General features: G+C 41.2%; 1 long non-coding RNA gene across 1 annotated transcript; it reads right to left on the reverse strand.

The window, feature by feature from the left end:
• Window positions 1-415: 415 nt before the first annotated feature.
• LOC125483402 lies at window positions 416-16,973 on the reverse strand. The gene is made up of 4 exons (XR_007262355.1): window positions 16,903-16,973; window positions 13,482-13,627; window positions 7,568-7,674; window positions 416-436 (listed from the first exon to the last, which is right to left on the reverse strand). It is a non-coding gene; the product is annotated as an uncharacterized LOC125483402 (long non-coding RNA).
• Window positions 16,974-17,299: the final 326 nt, after the last annotated feature.

The following is a 17,299-nucleotide window of genomic DNA, read 5'->3' on the forward strand; positions in this document are numbered from 1 at the left end:
AGGGGGATATGGGCCAAAAGGAACTAGATTAAATTTAGGATATCTGGTCAGCATGGATGAGTTGGGCCGAAGGGTCTACTTCCATGCTGTGTAGCTCTATGACTCTAAGAGTTAGACCAGGTAAGGATGGCAGATTTCCTTCTCTAAAGAGCATTAGTGAATCAGATAGGTTTTTCCCAAATAATTGGCAACGGATTCACAGTCATCATTTATACTCTTAACCTGTCGTGTTGCGATTAGAACCTATGTCCCCAGAACATTACCTGGATCTCTGGATTAGCAGTCCAATCATAATACCACTAGGCATTGTCTCCCTATCAAATTAATCCCCTGATTTAGACATCAAATAACCAAGAGAAACACAGTCATTAAATGAATTATGTTTATTTTGTTCAAAAGTTTTAAACATTCCAAATTCACTTGCTTCCTCTTTGTCCTACAATTAGAACAGAAGATATCAATTGAGAATATTGTTATTTTAATCAGACTTGCTAAAAATATAAATAACTCTCACACATTTTCAGTGAACTGTCAATTAATCTCTCAAAGATTTTGCCCCAACTTGAAGATTTTCTTCACTGGTGATTCAAGTAAAAATTGTGAGCCGATACTGATCTGACAAATATCTGATTCTGCTGTACTATACAAAAACTTAAATTACTTTTATTACATATGCATTTCTTTATGGAACCACCCACATCTCACCTTGCCCCTTACAGGCACCTTCTTTCCATTACTTTCAAACTCAATTTGATCATAGATTTTGGAGCATTTAATTTCATTGTTCTGAAAATAGAGTACAGTATTGAAAAGTAATCTAATTTTACCACCCTGGTTAAATTATGTTAGATTAATAAAGAATAACATTATGAAACTGTCTACATTCTTACATTGATAATAGAATAAATGTTTTCACTCAAGCAATCAAAACATAAATCTTAATTGACCAAAGTATTTCCCTTCCTCTTATGATTGTAGAGGTAAAGTGAGTTCTAGACACAAGAAACTCCACTCTGATGCACATCTCTGCATAGTTTTTAAAGCATCATCTGAATAAAGAGACTATTCTTAATGTAAATATCTTTCCTTTAAAGCTTTCCCTTTCCAATTGGACTCACCGTAAATAAACTAGCTCATCAGCTACATTTGAAACCTATCATTTAAGAACGAGGAAATTTCAAAGCAAGTTATTTTTTAAACAAATAAACCTAATAAATGCTATGATTTTTGCAAAATATATGCAAATGCATTGTTTTCCATTGATTGCTACAGATTGGTACATTTCTATTAGTTATTTTTAAATGTGCATATTTTTAAGTGACGCCATTTGGTGTCACCCAGGCAACACTGTCTCTGAATGAAAGCACCATCTGGGATTAGAAAGCATAATGGAATAATGCCAATTGGCAGCTTTACTGATGGGAAAATTATACTGCTATAAATAATAATGCTAAAAAAATCACAAAATAGACTTCAGTTGCACTTAATAGTAATCAAAAATCAATAACTAAAAGTAAATCCACATTTTAAAATGTTAATTTGTTTTATAAAATCCTACATAGATGTTGTTTAACTGTCATTATGTACTCAATATTAGTTCTGTATCTAGTTTCCTCATGGTGGTTATGGTGTTTGTTCTGATGACATATACGTGGAGTTCTGGCTCAATGTTAGCTACTCTCGTGTACTTCTTCTGCTACAATCTTCTAGAGGGTTGACAGCTGGCTCCTTCTCACTGAAGAAAATGGGCTCTGACTTGCTTCAGATCCAGCTAATCAGGTCTAATAGTCTACATGATTTGTAATTGTTCTGAATCCTGCAGCAAAAAGTGGGGCAGCACTGTGGCACAGTGGTTAGCACTGCTGCCTCACAGTACCAGGGACCTAGGTTTGATTCCATCCTTGGGCAATTGTCTATGTGGAGTTTGCACATTCTCCCTGTGTCTGCATGGGTTTCCTCTGGGTGCTCTGGTTTCCTCCCACTGTCCAAAGATGTGCAGGCATGATTGGCCATGCTAAGTTGCCCATAGTGTTCAGGGATGTGTAGATTAGGTGGGTTATAAGGGGATGGGTCTGGATGGGATGCTCTGAGGGTTGGTATGGACTTGTTGGGCCAAATAGCCTGTTTCCACACTGTAGGAATTCTATGGAAAAATGAGTTTTCTTGGTTGCCTGATGAAAAGGGTTACAGTGCTCAATCAATGGATTTCTTTGCAGAAAACAAACTGTCAACAATGACAAGTGGAAGTGAGCTTCACAGAATGTTTATATTTTCCACCAGCTGTTCCTATCACTTTTGTTATCTGTCTGCCCCAATGTAGATGCCTTTGCGAAGTCAAGAAAGTGAACCTTTTGAAGAATAGACTGCAAATGACATCCGAACAATAAATTGTTGTTCTAGTTCACACAAAAATAAACAAACATTCACATATAGGCTTGTTCTTATTCTGTAAATAAAACTGCTGAAAGAAATTGCTACAAGAAAGTAATAGGCATAGCCACATTAATGATGATAGATCTTCTAAGGAAGCCACAGATCTAGATAAGTAATACAACAGATAATACATAAATCACAGATTTCTTACTACATCCAGAAAGTCATATTTTAGAAAATATCAAGGGCTACTGCTCTGACTTCATATCGATTGTATGTGCAATATATGAATGTAGCAATGGCCCCTTCAATCTACTTAGCCATTTATTAAGATAATGGCTGATCTGATTGCTCCACATTATTGCCTAGCCCTCATAATCTTTTACTTTTTATTTCCTTTATTCATTTAAGGGATGAGGATACCGATAGCTAGGCAGCATTTATTGCCCATCCTTAATTGCCACTTTGCTGCAGGCCTGGAGTCATATGTAGGCCAGATCAGGTAAGGATGGCAGTTTCCTTCCCTAAAGGACAATAGTGAACCAGATGGGTTCTTCCCCCAACAATCAACAATGGATTCACAGTCATCATTAGATTCTTAATTCCAGATATTTATTGAACTCAAATTCCATTATCTGCCATGACAAGATTCAAACCCGGGTCCCCAGAGCATTATCTGGGTCACTGGATTAACAGTCCAGTGACCACTAGTAATAATACCACTAGGCCATCACCCCTACCTTGCTTATCAAGAATCTATCAACACTGCTTCTAAAATAAATTAGAGACTTTGTTTTTAAGGAAGAAGTTCAAAAGATTCACAACACTGAGAAAAACAAATATCTTCCATGACTGAAATAGATGGCCATTTATTTTCAAGCAGTGATCTCTCGTTCTGGATTCTACCACAAGAGGAAACATCCTCTCCACATCCACCCTGTCAAGAAACTTCAGGATTTGTATGTTTCAATCAAGTCATCTTTTACAAAGAACAAAGAAAATTACAGTACAAGAATAGGCCCTTTGGCCCTCCAAGCCTGCACCTACATTCTGCCCATCACAACCAAAACCCCCTACCCTTCCGGGAGCCGTATCCCTCTATTGCCATCCTATTCATATGTTTGTCAAGAGGCCCTTTAAAAGTCACTATAGTATCTGCTGCCACTACCTCTGCTGGCAGCGAGTTCCAGGCACCCACCAAACTCTGCGTAAAAAATTTGCCTTGTACATCACCTTTAAACCTTGCCTCTCGCAACTTAAACCCATGGCCCCTGGTAACTAACTCTTCCACCCTGGGAGAAAGCTTCTGACTGTCCACTCTGTCCATGCCCTTGTAGACCTCTATCAGGTCCCCCCTCAACCTCTGTCGCTCCAGTGAGAACAACCCAAGTTTCTCCATCCTCTCCTCATAGCTAATGTCCTCCATACCAGACAACATCCTGGTAAATCTTTTTTGTACCCTCTCCAAAGCCACCACATCCTTCTGGTAGTATGGCGACCAGAATTGAACACAATATTCCAAATGCAGCCTAGCTAAGATTCTATAAAGCTTCAACATTACCTGCCAATTTTTAAACTCATGCCCCGGCTGATGAAGGCAAGCATGCCATATGCCTTGTTGACTACCTTTTCCACCTGCGTTGTCACTTTCAATGGCCTGTGTACCTGTACATCCAGATCCCTCTCCCTATCAGTACTCTTAAGGGTTCTGCCATTTACTGTATATTTTCCATCTGGATTAGACCTTCCAAAATGCATTACCTCACATTTTTCCAGATTAAACTCCATCTGCCATCTCTCTGCCCAAGTCACCAACTGATCTATATCCTGCTGTATCCTTTGACAGTCCTCATTGCTATCCGCAATTCCACCAACCTTTGTGTCATCAACAAATTTACTAATCAGGCCAGTTACATTCTCCTCCAAATCGCTTATTTATATTACAAACAGCAAAGGTCCCAACACTGATCCTTGAGGAACGCCAGTAGTCATACGCACTCTTCCACTGATACCCTCTGTCTTCTATGACCAAGCCAGTTTTTTATCCACCTTGCAAGCTCACCTCTCACCTCGTGAAACTTTACCTTCTGTATCAGCCTGCCATGAGGGACCTTGTCAAAGGCCTTACTGAAGTCCATGTAGACAACATCTGTTGCCCTACCCTCATCGATCATCTTTGTCACTTCCTCAAAAACTCAACCAAGTTAGTGAGACATGATCCCCCCTTCACAAAACCATGTTGCCTCTCGTTAATACGCCCATTGATTTCCAGGTGGGAGTAAATCCTGTCTCGAAGAATCTTCTCCAACAATTTCCCTACCACTGACGTAAGGCCCACCGGCCTGTAGTTAGCTGGATTATCCTTGCCAACCTTCTTAAACAAAGGAACAACATTAGCTATTCTCCAGTTCTCTGGGACCTCCCCTGTAGCCAGTGAGGGTACAAGGACTTCACTCAAGGCCCCAGCAATTTCCTCCCTTGCCTCTCTCAGTATTCTGGGGTATCCCATCAGGCCCTGGGGACTTGTCTACCTTCATGTTTTACAAGACACCCAATACCTCCTCCCTTTTGATCTCAACATGACCCAAACTATCTACACACACTTCCCCAGACTCATCATCCACCAAGTCCTTCTCTATGGTGAATACTGATGCAAAGTATGCATTTACCTCGCCCATTTTCTCTGGCTCCACACATAACTTCCCTTCCCTGTCCTTGATTGGGCCAACCCTCTGCCTGGCTACCCTCTTGCTCTTTATATATGTATAAAAAGCCTTCGGATTTTCCTTAATCCTGTTGGCCAATGACTTTTCATGACTCCTTTTAGCCCTCCTGACTCCTTGCTTAAGTTTCTTTCGACTTTCCTTGTATTCCACCCTTGCTTCGTGCATTCCCAGACTCCTAGGCTTGACAAATGCTTCTTTTTTCCTTTTGATTAGGCTCACAATAACACTCGTTATCCAAGGTTCCCTAAACTTGCCATACTTATCCTTCATCCTTAAAGAAACGTGCCTGTCCTGAGATCCGAGCAACTTACACTTGAAAGCCTCTCACATACCATATGTTGATTTGCTCTCAAACATCTGCCTCCAATCTACAAAGTTTACTCATCTTATCAGCAATAGATACAAACTCAGCTTGACCAACTTTCCCGCATTATACCTTTAGTCCATTCCAGGAATTTGTCCAATCAATCTTCCATAAATGGTTCTAACACCTTTACATCCTTCCTTAGATAAGGCCATCAATACTATATACAGTAATACAGATGTCATTTCACCAATGCTGGTCATGTTGAAGGACAGGTTCCACGTTGTCTAAAGACTGCCAATCTCTTCCCTTTCCAGGTAAATCATCAGAGATGGGCCAGCTGCTGTAAAGGAGGGAAGTGATAACCTGACTGAACAATACTTTTATGAATCTTTCTCCTTTGCAAGCACCAGCTAAGAAACCTGCACCCAGCATAGAGGGTCTATACTATGAGAATTACAAAGCACATGTAGGAAAGGAGAATAGGATGGCCTTGGAAGTGACACTTTAAAGTGGTCTTCCTGTTATCCTAGCATTTTTGCAGAGGACACAAATACTCACTTTGTGCTACTGAACTTAAAGTAAGAATGATGGGTGTGCTTGGCTGACTTGTTAGTTTATTTGAGTGTCTGCTTGTGTATCTACAGTAATGCACGGAAGACTTCAACTCCAACTTGAATGGAATATTTACAAAAGGCTTCGAAATATTGGATGGAGCATTATGATATTTTAGCTAAGTGGCAATGTCATCAAGTTTCATCTAGGGTTTCTCTCCAAAAGACCTAATGAATTTTCTTGACAAATTGTCCCAAATGCATCTCATTAATATCCTACTGTGCCCATATGCTGTCTCACTCATTCAACGCTAGCCTAATTCACCCACTTGCCATTGTCAGAACAACATGCCACTGGCCATGCATCTTAGGACAAATTGTCATCCACTTGCTGATGCCATACGCAAAAGTTTATTGTGCAGCTGGACATGTGGTGGCATTCAAGAGCTGCCTTTTATGGCTGCACACAGTTTGGTGGACATGATGGTTGACAAAGGAAAGTTGGTGCCCAGCTCTGCAGACAGGGATCTCAGCATCGTGCAAATGAAGGGCATGCCCTTCCCCCACAACCACCATTGGACACGACACCACCAGACCTGCCAGTCCAGTTTGAGGTTACCCCAATTACTTCAGTTCAGTCTCCATTGTTCAACACCCCAGACTACTGAACTACGCTGTCTACTCACACATTCAGGACACCTCACTTACTTTTCCCTACTTACACGGGTACTAACCATCCAATGGCATTACTAAATCCTTCTCTCTCATTCCTTTAGAAGCCTGTCCACAATTAGACTGAAAGAGCAAGGATGGTGGCTGAGTGCTACCATTCAGTCCATCAGTCACAATGAAGAGGAACTTGGCTCAAATAATCTGCAATGAAATAAGAACCATTGGCACATTAACCCAAATCTTGATGTATTTTTCACCTGCCACAAGTGATTACCATCAGTCATAACACTGTTGCTCTTCCATGCAAGACATTCCCATCTCCATCTCTGAGAAAGAGCAAGGATACCTTAAAGGAAGCAATAGCAAGGCTGCCTCCTGCTCCAAACCTCCCAACCAGCTCAGATACTAACACCCCAATGGGTATCTATCTGGACTACAGTGCAAAATACATTCTGGTGAGCATTTCACTGCCACATCTCTGCAGCTGTTTGAGGAAGAAACATCCAGATCACTGTCATTCAGCAAACTGTGAAATAACAAGCACCTGCTCAGTCCCAGGCTGGAGAGGACCCCACGGCTTCAACGATCTAGGATTTCATACAAATGCACAAGCAAACACAAGAACAGCCAGCTGGTTTGTAGTGGGACAGTACTGCAGCAATGCAAAGGGAATGCTGTTGTCTCAGGCATGCAATAGTCTGGCAGACTTCAAGGACAGGTTGGTGGATGCTTGGGGAGCTAGATCTAGTACTTCCAGTGTATGCTGGATATGCAGAAAGACCTACACTTTATCACCCTAGCCACTGGCCTTCAGCGTCATTTGGAAGATTACAGCGGGATGAGGGACCTTGACCTCACTCCAAGTATCCCTGTCCCACAAGGAGATAGGGCAGTACTAGTAATGCCATTGGCACCCAGCTGAAAGCGGAACCACTTACAGAACTCCAGCAATCTTCTCCCAAAACACTTTGAGATGACCAAAACTTCCACCTCTGTCCACTCTGCCATCTTCAGTCCTGTGGGAGTCCCAGCCAAGGTGGGTGCTCTGACAAAGATACATTGAACATGTCTGAGTCCTCTGGGCATAAAATGTCACTCAACCAAAGTCTCAAAGCCAATGGGCTCCACTTTAAAGCAGACTAAGTCTACCTCCAGCTATGGAAACAGGGACTACACTGAGATATTGTGGAAGGAAAAGAATGACCTCATTTTAAGGGCACATTGGTGGCACAGGCATATCTCTATGTAGCCAAAAATGCAGCCCTGATCATTCTCCTTGATAATGTTCCATTGACCAAGATGCGAAGTCATCAGCTGCTACACCATGAGCAGGCAATAGTGAAATTGTAGCTTCATGCGATTTTGGCAACTTGGTTCCATCTTCCCAGGGCATAGATATTGCTTTTGCATCACAGGCATCAGTGATGTTCAGCCTTTATCCTGCAATAAATGGTCAGGACAGCTTGGGGCAAATGTTAGGCTGTACACAGTCAGCTAGTGCCTAAGGGTCACACAGAGTGCTGAGCTCACAGTGTATTTCACCTTCACTCTATGGATGCTTGTCCACTGGTATTGCTCTTTGAAGGGCCCAAATAGCTTTAACTTTCACATTCCTCTTTTACCGAAGGCAGACAAATCCTGCTAAATCCAGATTTGCTCACAACCATGTTAATTTCCATTGTACACTTGTGATTTACACGGCAATGGAGGATAATAACACTTGTTCCTCAGACCATGAAGCACTGCCTTGCTGTGTAGGTGAACCCCAAAACATCAGCCACTCCTTCCCAGAGTATTCCCCACTAATCCTATGGGTGTGCATCTCCTCAAGTCCCCAGCCAACTCATCTATTTGAGTCTGCATCTAACAACTTCCCCAACCCTCTGAAGCCCTGGGTGTATGAGATAAACATTGTCAGGTCTTGTAGTTCATTGTTTACTTCTTGAAAGCCGGGGTGCTGCTCACTGTCAATGACTCCCACTGCCACGTGACCACTTTTCCACTCATTTTCCATCATCTCCCAACCCTTAAGTTGCTCTGCCTCAATGCTGTAATCTTCTCTGCATTCCAGCATTCTGCTTCAATTCTCCACCAATGAGTCCTCTCACCTCTCTCCCCCACAGCATCAGTCCCCAACAACCCCCTTCAGCACTGAATGTTTAGTGGATAAAATCCAGACTGATCATGGCACAAGCCCTTGAGCAAGTTAGCTGGATAGCGCCAATGACTGACCAGACCTCTTACTGGTACCATGTACCTCCCCAACTGTGTTCACACAACTCCTTTGGACTAGCTGCATTTGACCCAAGGGCTGACAGTGATTCATTTCCTGGACTATACAGGTATATCCTTGAAAATGCATGTACTGAACAGACATCTTATCAAAGGCCATGGACTGATGTCAGAGGCTGCCCTGGATTTACTTTGTCAGGATTCCCTAATCAATGGGTACCTCCCTGTAAACTTTAAGACACAGCTGACTATTTAAGGCACTGTGTGTTTGCTGCATTCACTTCTGGCACATGATGCAGATGTGAGATTGATGGAGCAATGTACCATTCAGCAAAATGTCCACACCCTAGACTGCTGTCTGCTAACAACCATGACAAGCTGCCTGGCTTTGTGTCAATGCTAAACAGCAAGGCAATAACAAAGTACTGTCAGCTTTTAAACTCTGGCTGAGCAGGCAAAGTGCCAAAAGGTTATGCAATGTAAGACAGAAATACTACGGACATCCAGCTAGGTGGAAAGTGAGTAAGCACTAAGAGGGCAGTTGAGGTACCCCAACATGTAGTCTGGTCCAGTTGGTAAGCTGAGTACCTATCAATGTGCACAAATTGCCCTTGAAATACCACTGCAACAATAATTGCAGTGTATTCCATGCTGCAGCATTATGGTGCGGAAGGGCAGGATTTACATACTTAATGGTAAGGTCCTGGGAAGTGTTGCTGACCAAAGAGGCCTTGCAGTGCAAGATCATAGTTCCTTGAAAGTGGTGTCGCACGGTAGATAGGATAGTGATGAAAGCACTTGGTACACTTGCCTTTATTGGTCAATGCATTGAGTATAGGAGTTAGGAGGTCATTTTGCAGCAGTACAGAACATTGGTTAGGCCACCTTTGGAATACTGCATGCATTTCTGGTCTCCCTCTTATAGGAAAGATGTTGTGAAACTTGAAAGGGTTCAGAAAAGATTTACAAGGATTTTGCCAGGGTTGGAGGGTTTGTGCTATAGGGAGAAGCTGAATAGGCTGGGGCTATTTTCCCTTTAGTGTCAGAGACAGAGGGGTGACTGTACAGAGGTTTATAAAATCATGAGGGGCATGGATAGGGTGAATAGCCAAGGTCTTTCCCCAGGGTGGGAAAGTCCAAAACTCGAGGGCATAGTTTTAAGGGACCTAAGGGGCAACTTTTTCATGCAGAGGGTGGTGCATGTATGGAATGAACTGCCAGAGGAAATGGTGGAGGCTGGTACAATAACAATATTTAAAAGGTATCTGGAGGGTATATGAACAGGAAAGGTTTAGAGGTGTATGGGCCAAATGCTGGCAAATGAGATTAGATTAATTTCGGATATCTGGTCCGCATAGACAATTTGGACCAAAGGGTTTGTTTCCATGCTGTATATCTCTATGGCTCTAAGTGGATCAGAGATGTGCCATGAGGACATAGAGAGGTTGACATATGTTTGATGCCAGTGTCCTTGGACGTGGGGTGCATGCCGTCGCTACCCTGGAGCGTGCCCTTAGTTAGTGCTGGGTATCCAAGGCAGCAGTCTGGAGGAGCAAGCAGTGAGGTTGAGGAGCCAAGTACACACTTTGACTTCATGTTGGGAATTCTTAGTTGAGTTTCCTGGCAGCAGGTGGTATGATAGGAAGCTGTATTTTAATGAGGCAAGATTTGCAGTTAATGAGAACAATAACAACCAATAATAACTCTTATTAGGCATCTCAATGCTGCTTAGCAAAAATCACAGCTCGACACCTCGACACCTAAAACTCAAATGGAAAATGCAGCTAGTTGCTCCTGATGTCAAGATAGGCCTCGCTAGACTTGTTCACTAATTTCCCAGATATCTTTCCATAGCCCACATGATTAATTCTGTGCAATCTGGTCAGAAGCTTCAAGAGCATCATATTATTCCTCATTTTTTCATATGCAAAGTGTGGAGAAGCATATCTTGTAACAGATTTGAAAAAATGGGAGTGGAAGGCATTGTTGCCTTTTATGATGGCAGCATATCTACCATTGAAGACCTATCTATGTTGTGCCAGACAGACAGTCAGCTAAGTCAGACTGAGTCAGCTATATTGTGAAGTTCTCAAAGGCTAGAGTTTCTTATGGTACTCCACCTCAGCAATGTAAAACACTCTTATTAACAGTTCAGGAAGGCTATTGTCTCTAAGGAAGTACCCTATTGGAGTTGGAGTATGAACATAGGCAAACAAGAATGGAAGATAGTTATAAGGGATTTTTATAACTAACGGATCCTTGGAATCAATATTTTAATGAATTACTTTGATGCTTTTAAGCAACCATCCAAACCATGCAAAAATTTCCTGTTACAGTACGCTGGTGAACACATTTCCACAGTTTGAGAAATCCTGAGCTGAACTTAGTTTTACCCAGCATCAGTAAAATGTCATTATGCAAAGAATCATGCAGTACAGTCAAGGTCCTTTGGTTTATTGAGTCAGCACCAATAAAAACTCTAAATCTACAGAGATAGTAGGAACTGCAGATGCTGGAGAATCTGAGAATCTGAATTCTGAGGAAGGGTCTAGACCCGAAACATCAGCTTTCCTGCTCCTCTGATGCTGCTTAGCCTGCTGTGTTCATCCAGCTCTACACCTTGTTATCTCTAAATCTACACTAGTCCTACTTTCCAGCACTTCGCCTGTATTTTTGAATGTTATAACATTTCAAGTGTTCATTAAATGACATGAAGTTTTCCCACCTCAACTACCCTCCAGGCATTGCATCCCACATTCCTACTACACTCTGGGTGATTTTCTTTCATCTCAAATCCCCTCTAAGCCTCCTGCTATTCACCTTAAAATTATGTCTCCTTGTTATTCACCCTTCAGCTATGGGAACATTTGCCTTCTAACCACCCTGTCCATGCTCCAATCTAATGCATCTCTATCAGGTACCCTTCCAGCCTTCTCCACTCTAAAGAAAATAATCCAAGCTTATCCAGCCTCTCTTCATAGCTGAAATGTCCTATCAAGGCATTATCCTGGTTAAACTCCTTTGCAGCCCCTCCAGTGTAATCACATCCTTCCTATAATGTCGTCACCAGAACTTCATACCATATACCAGCTGTGGCATAACCAAAGTTTTGTACAACTTCAAAATTACCTTTCTGTCCTTCTGGCCATGACTAATAAAGGCAAATATCCCATATACCTTCTTAATGAGCTGATTGACCTGTCCTGCCACCTTTAGGGATCTGGGAAAAAATAGCCCAATATCCCTCTGTTGCTCCAGGTTTCCTCGTGTCCTGCCATTCATTGAGTACTCCACTGCTTTGTTTCTTCTTCGAAAGCATTGCTTCTTACTTATCAGGGTTAAATTCCCCCAAACCTGGGAATTTATTCACTCTTAGGCCCACCAAAACTTCCAATATCTCCTCACTCCTTATGTCAAACAGCTCAAGAACCACATAGTCCCTCTTCCTCAATTTGTATCAACATCCTCCTTCTCCAAAGTGACGACAGATGCAAAGTACTCATTTAACACTCTACCAACGTTCTCCAGTCACATGCCACATATTGCCTCCTTGGTCCCTAATATGCCCTACTCTTTCCTTAGTTATCATCATCTGCTTGATATACTTATAAAATATCTTGTGATACTCCCTAATCTCCCTGCCAGTGTTTTCTCATGCTCCTTCTTTGGTTTAATTGCTTTCTTAAGCTCCCCTTGGCAATTTCTATAATCTACTAGGTCCTCCATTGATTTGCTCCCATTATACCTGTTAAAAATCTTTCTTTTCCTTCTTATCCAGTCCAGAATATTCCTGGACATCCATTGTTTCCTGGGCTTGCTGCTCCTATATTTCACCCTACAGTGGCTCAGTGGTTAACACTGCAACCTCGAAGTATCAGGGTTTGATTCCAGCTTCTGGTGACTGTGTGGAGTTTGCATGTTCTCCTCATGTTTGCGTGGGTTTCCTCCCACAGTCCAAAGATGCTAAATTGCCTATACTATCTAGGGATGTGCAATGTAGGTGAGTAGCTATGGAAAATGCAGGGTAACAGGGGTAGAGGGATGGGTCTGAGTGAGATGTTCCCCAAAGGGTCAGTGTGGACTCGATGGGCCAAATGGCCTGGTTCCATACTGTAGGGATTCTATGTTGGGCCTGTACTTTCATTAACTCCATCTGAACACTCCCCACCCCCACTGTCCTTTTCCTACAGAGCAATGCAAAACTGACTTTGATAGGTCACATAAGGCCAAAATCTAATGGGAAAATATAAAGAAATGTTTAGTGAATTGCCAACCCAATAAAGAATTAGTGCATGATGTCAGAGTTTGGAAGACTCCACCTTGAATTTGGAACAGAACGTTCCGGAGAGCTTAGGGCCTATCCCTTCCAAAATGAAATAGATTAACACATTGAGCAAAGAGAAACCACCATGAATCAGCATTTCATGACCAACTTAACTGCTTCCATTACAGTACAGAATGGTACAATGAAGCTCAAGTATCTGCTGCATAGCTCTGGAATTACTGTTGAAAGGGACTCAGCACAGCACTCTATCCTTCCATTCTCTAACCCCAGCTCTCAGAGTAGCATTGACTCTATGAATAAAAAACCAACCGCCATCTCTCAAGATGACAACACACCTGCTTCCGACCTCTGTCAGTGCTTGTCAGTTAGCAAACCCAGGCTGAGTTTGAGCATTCTGAAGACTAGTCTTCCCATACCAGAGACCTTTCAGGATATCTTCCAAAGCGATTTGACATGTCTTCAAGTTAATCAGCTCTGTTCCCTGGGAAAACATGGTGTAAGATCATTAGGATGGAGAAACATACACAATATGTACTAAGGTGAATTGTTGAATTTTACCTGCAAAATTTCTATATTGACTAAGTAAATCTTGATTTGTACTTACATTTTAATGTTGGGAGAGTGTGGTAGAAAATGTGGTTATTGAAAGAGAAGTTAGAGGAATGCAGGACTGATGGTGAAGGGGATATGGTGTTGATGTTGGTTGACACACTTCTCAATCAAATGTTCTTGTAGAACCAAAAAATGGCAATTTTGGTTGCCACTCTTCCTTATCCTGTCCTTCCTACTGCTTCTTCACTGCCTGGGTTTATAAGTGATATTGAATCTCATTCCTCACAATTGTTATAGTTGAGAAGCAATCAGCAGATTATCACAAATCCAGTTACTACTCAGTAGTATATTGCAGGGTTCTTCCTGAATAGATCGGGTAGTGGAAGCTTGAAGATGATTGAGTGAAAATCTGAGGCAGCTTGGCTCTCTTTGTCCCTAGATTCTTAACTATGCCAGGAATAATATCCCTTGTTGTTCAGTAACCAACCTTGAATTTAGAGACCTGGTTGAAGTTCAGGTTAAACAGAGGACTCAACATTGCACATTTTTATATAACGGCATTTGTCTAACAATTCTCCATGTGTAATATAGCTGCAGTAACCTAATTAAAATAATGGATAGTGAAATATCATAGGAACATATTAAGCATTCTCTTCGCAAGAATAGTAGTTTCTAAGCTACTGACCCAAAACAGAAAGTCACAAAACATAAAACTGCTTTTTTGAAAAACGGCTTTCTTTATCCAGAAAGTAAATATATTTCATTTGATTCTTTGTGTATGATGCAGATCAACTGTTCTTAAAATAAAGTTCTGATGAAGCACAGGCTACCTCATATTCAGTGGTAATATTATGAATTAATGTTCTAACAGTGTTAGTGTCAATCAAGCATCATTACTTGCTCCAATATCTTATTTTTGTCTATAGACAAATTGCATTATATAATCAAAAAGGTACAATGGTAACAATGGATTTCAGGTATGTCTGCAATTATCATTCCATTTTCTGATATTTGCATTTGTTTCTTCCTCAGCTTGGACTAGAGTGAGAGGTTATTTTCAACCCAGTATCAAATTACATACAATACTGACTAATTAGATTGTTATACAACAAATTGTCTGACCTCTTGCTTAGAAAAAAAACCCTAAACATTTCTTCAGAAATATTCAAAAACATTGCTGTGAAATGCCACAGAAATGACAACTTCTGTCGCAGCTATTTGGATGAGACACCAACTCACGAAACAAAGCTTGTTATAAATGAATGTCTTTGGCAGACAGCCCATCAACTTAACAAGAGAAGCCGTTCGATGAAACAAGACTTCATTGTCTTCACTTAATTTAAAATCTGGAGTACCTTAATCAAAAAGTATAAAGTTGATCTTGTCAAGTTGTCTGTAGGATTTATGGACAGTTTCAATATTGATCTGTGCCTTTAGTAAGTAGTCAATCTTAAAGTTTAATGTATATCATAATATTTTAATTTGAATTTCTGTGATGTTCTTCCAAAGTTTGGAGTAATAATTGAGTGCAGGAGGAATGAAAATGGTGGTGTTCCATTGCATTCAATCCCTGCCACTTAAAAGACCACTGGATGGTGAGAGAAGTCATCTGTTTTTGGGCAAGTCTCTACATATGATGTATTTGCATTCCAAATCTGATCATGAAAATGAGACCAGAAATGAAGCCCTAATTTCATCAGAATTAAACTATCACTCAGAGTTACCAGCCACTAAAGTTAAAGGAAGAACCATATTCTGATGAACACAGATCTGTGAAAACAATTGTTTCATTTTCTAACCTGATGAGTATTCACACTCATTTTCTGTTTTTTGTTTAGATTTCCAGCATCCATAGTTTCTGCCTTTGAATTTTATTCAGTTACTGTTAAAACTTGATAATTTTGTTTATTTTTATTCTTCTACTCATGTTACTTCCTTTGGTTTCTGTATTTGTGCTGCTTGCTGAGAACTAATCTTTATTGTTCCAATACAAATTGATTTCTCATACACACGTATTATTTGGTTTCCTTCTTGCAACATGAAGAATGGCAACAACAGGAAACCAGACTTTTCAAGTTACATTTCCCTGGTGATGCCTCAACAGCCTGTCCTCTGACTCGCATTTAAGCAAAGAGCAGAGGCCTCACTTTGTGAAGAAAGTAGTCATCAACTTTTACCACATACTGCAAGGAGTCTTGTAGCCTACCTCAACCTTACCACTCTTCTATTGGCAAATAAAAGCAACAACCTCCCTTAACTTACAGGGCCATTCCACCTGCTATGTAAACTGACTAGTTCTGTATAATTTCATTAAACATTAGGTAGTCATAGCTCTAGATTTCTTGCTTGGTGTTGGAGCAGAAGTTGCACCTGCCCCTGATCCTGGCTTCCAACAAATTTAATACGCAACATTTCCTCCAACAGCGAATACTGAGATCAAAGTTTTAAAAAGCGCCTCCTCCACCTTACCTGGCGTTATCTGTCACCCGATCTCATTAGGAGTGAATAATTAATTGCTAGCCTTCACTTAATTACATCAATGTTTCCTGCACTGTGATGACAGCCACAGAGAGAGACACATATTCTAAAGCCCTTTCTGATCTGTATAGGCCAGTTTGCTTATCCATATCATCACACACTTCTTTTCCCCCATTTTGGGAATACTGGCTAAACGTTGGAAGAATTAGTAGGCTCACTATGAATCTGTGCATGGTCACAAACACTCCTCTATGACCAACAAGTTCTGGAGTGGGATAAAAAAAAGGACTGAAGAAACTCAGCAGGTCTAACAGCATGAGTGGACAGAAAATCAGAGTTCATGTTTTGTGTCGGATACAAGTGTTCTTCAGTTCTGAATAATCAAATCAGACTCAAAATATTAACTCTGTTCTCTCTCCACAGATGCTGCCAGAGCTGCTCAGTTCCTCAAGCATTTTCTTTTTTTGTTTCAGATTACCAGGTGCTGCAGTATTTTGCTTTCACTTAAGCTATGGAGTAGAACTTGGCCATGGAACTTCTGGCTCAGGTGCAGGTACTACTTCCTCATCCACAAGACCTCGTACTGCTCAGTGAAAGTTTGATTTTAAGATCCTGATGATGCACTTGATGATCACTCGAGTAGGGGACATGCAATGCAATGCAATGTTCCTTTGATGCTCTTGTAACTTTGAGAGAGGTCATTGTCTATATTAGTTAGAGACAAACCTTGTCGCTCACAAGCTGTCCACTCACTTGACTACTTTTCTTAAAAATTCCAGGAAGGAAGAACACCTGTGAATGAATGCAACATGAAAATCTATGTTTGACACAAAAAGTATCTTTGCATCTTGTCACATACAATCTGGAAATTCAGTAACCTACTGTTAAGAAATTTTAAAAGGTTTGCAAAAATGGCGCACAATGATGCGTGGATGCCGTATGTTGCACTAGCAATGTACTAAACTGGATGGACCTATCAAGTCACTGCCTTGCTGTCATATTGAACTTGATGAATTCCCTAAACTTCTGAAAAGATGTGTCAGTGACTTGGTGAATGTGTGTCTGTGGAGTACTTCCTGGTTGATGCTGCACCAATCTGCCATGGCTGTTCAAAATGAACCTG

Source organism: Rhincodon typus, chromosome 6 (genome assembly GCF_021869965.1).
Source record: "Rhincodon typus isolate 14 chromosome 6, sRhiTyp1.1, whole genome shotgun sequence".
NCBI classification, from domain to species: Eukaryota; Metazoa; Chordata; class Chondrichthyes; order Orectolobiformes; family Rhincodontidae; genus Rhincodon; species Rhincodon typus.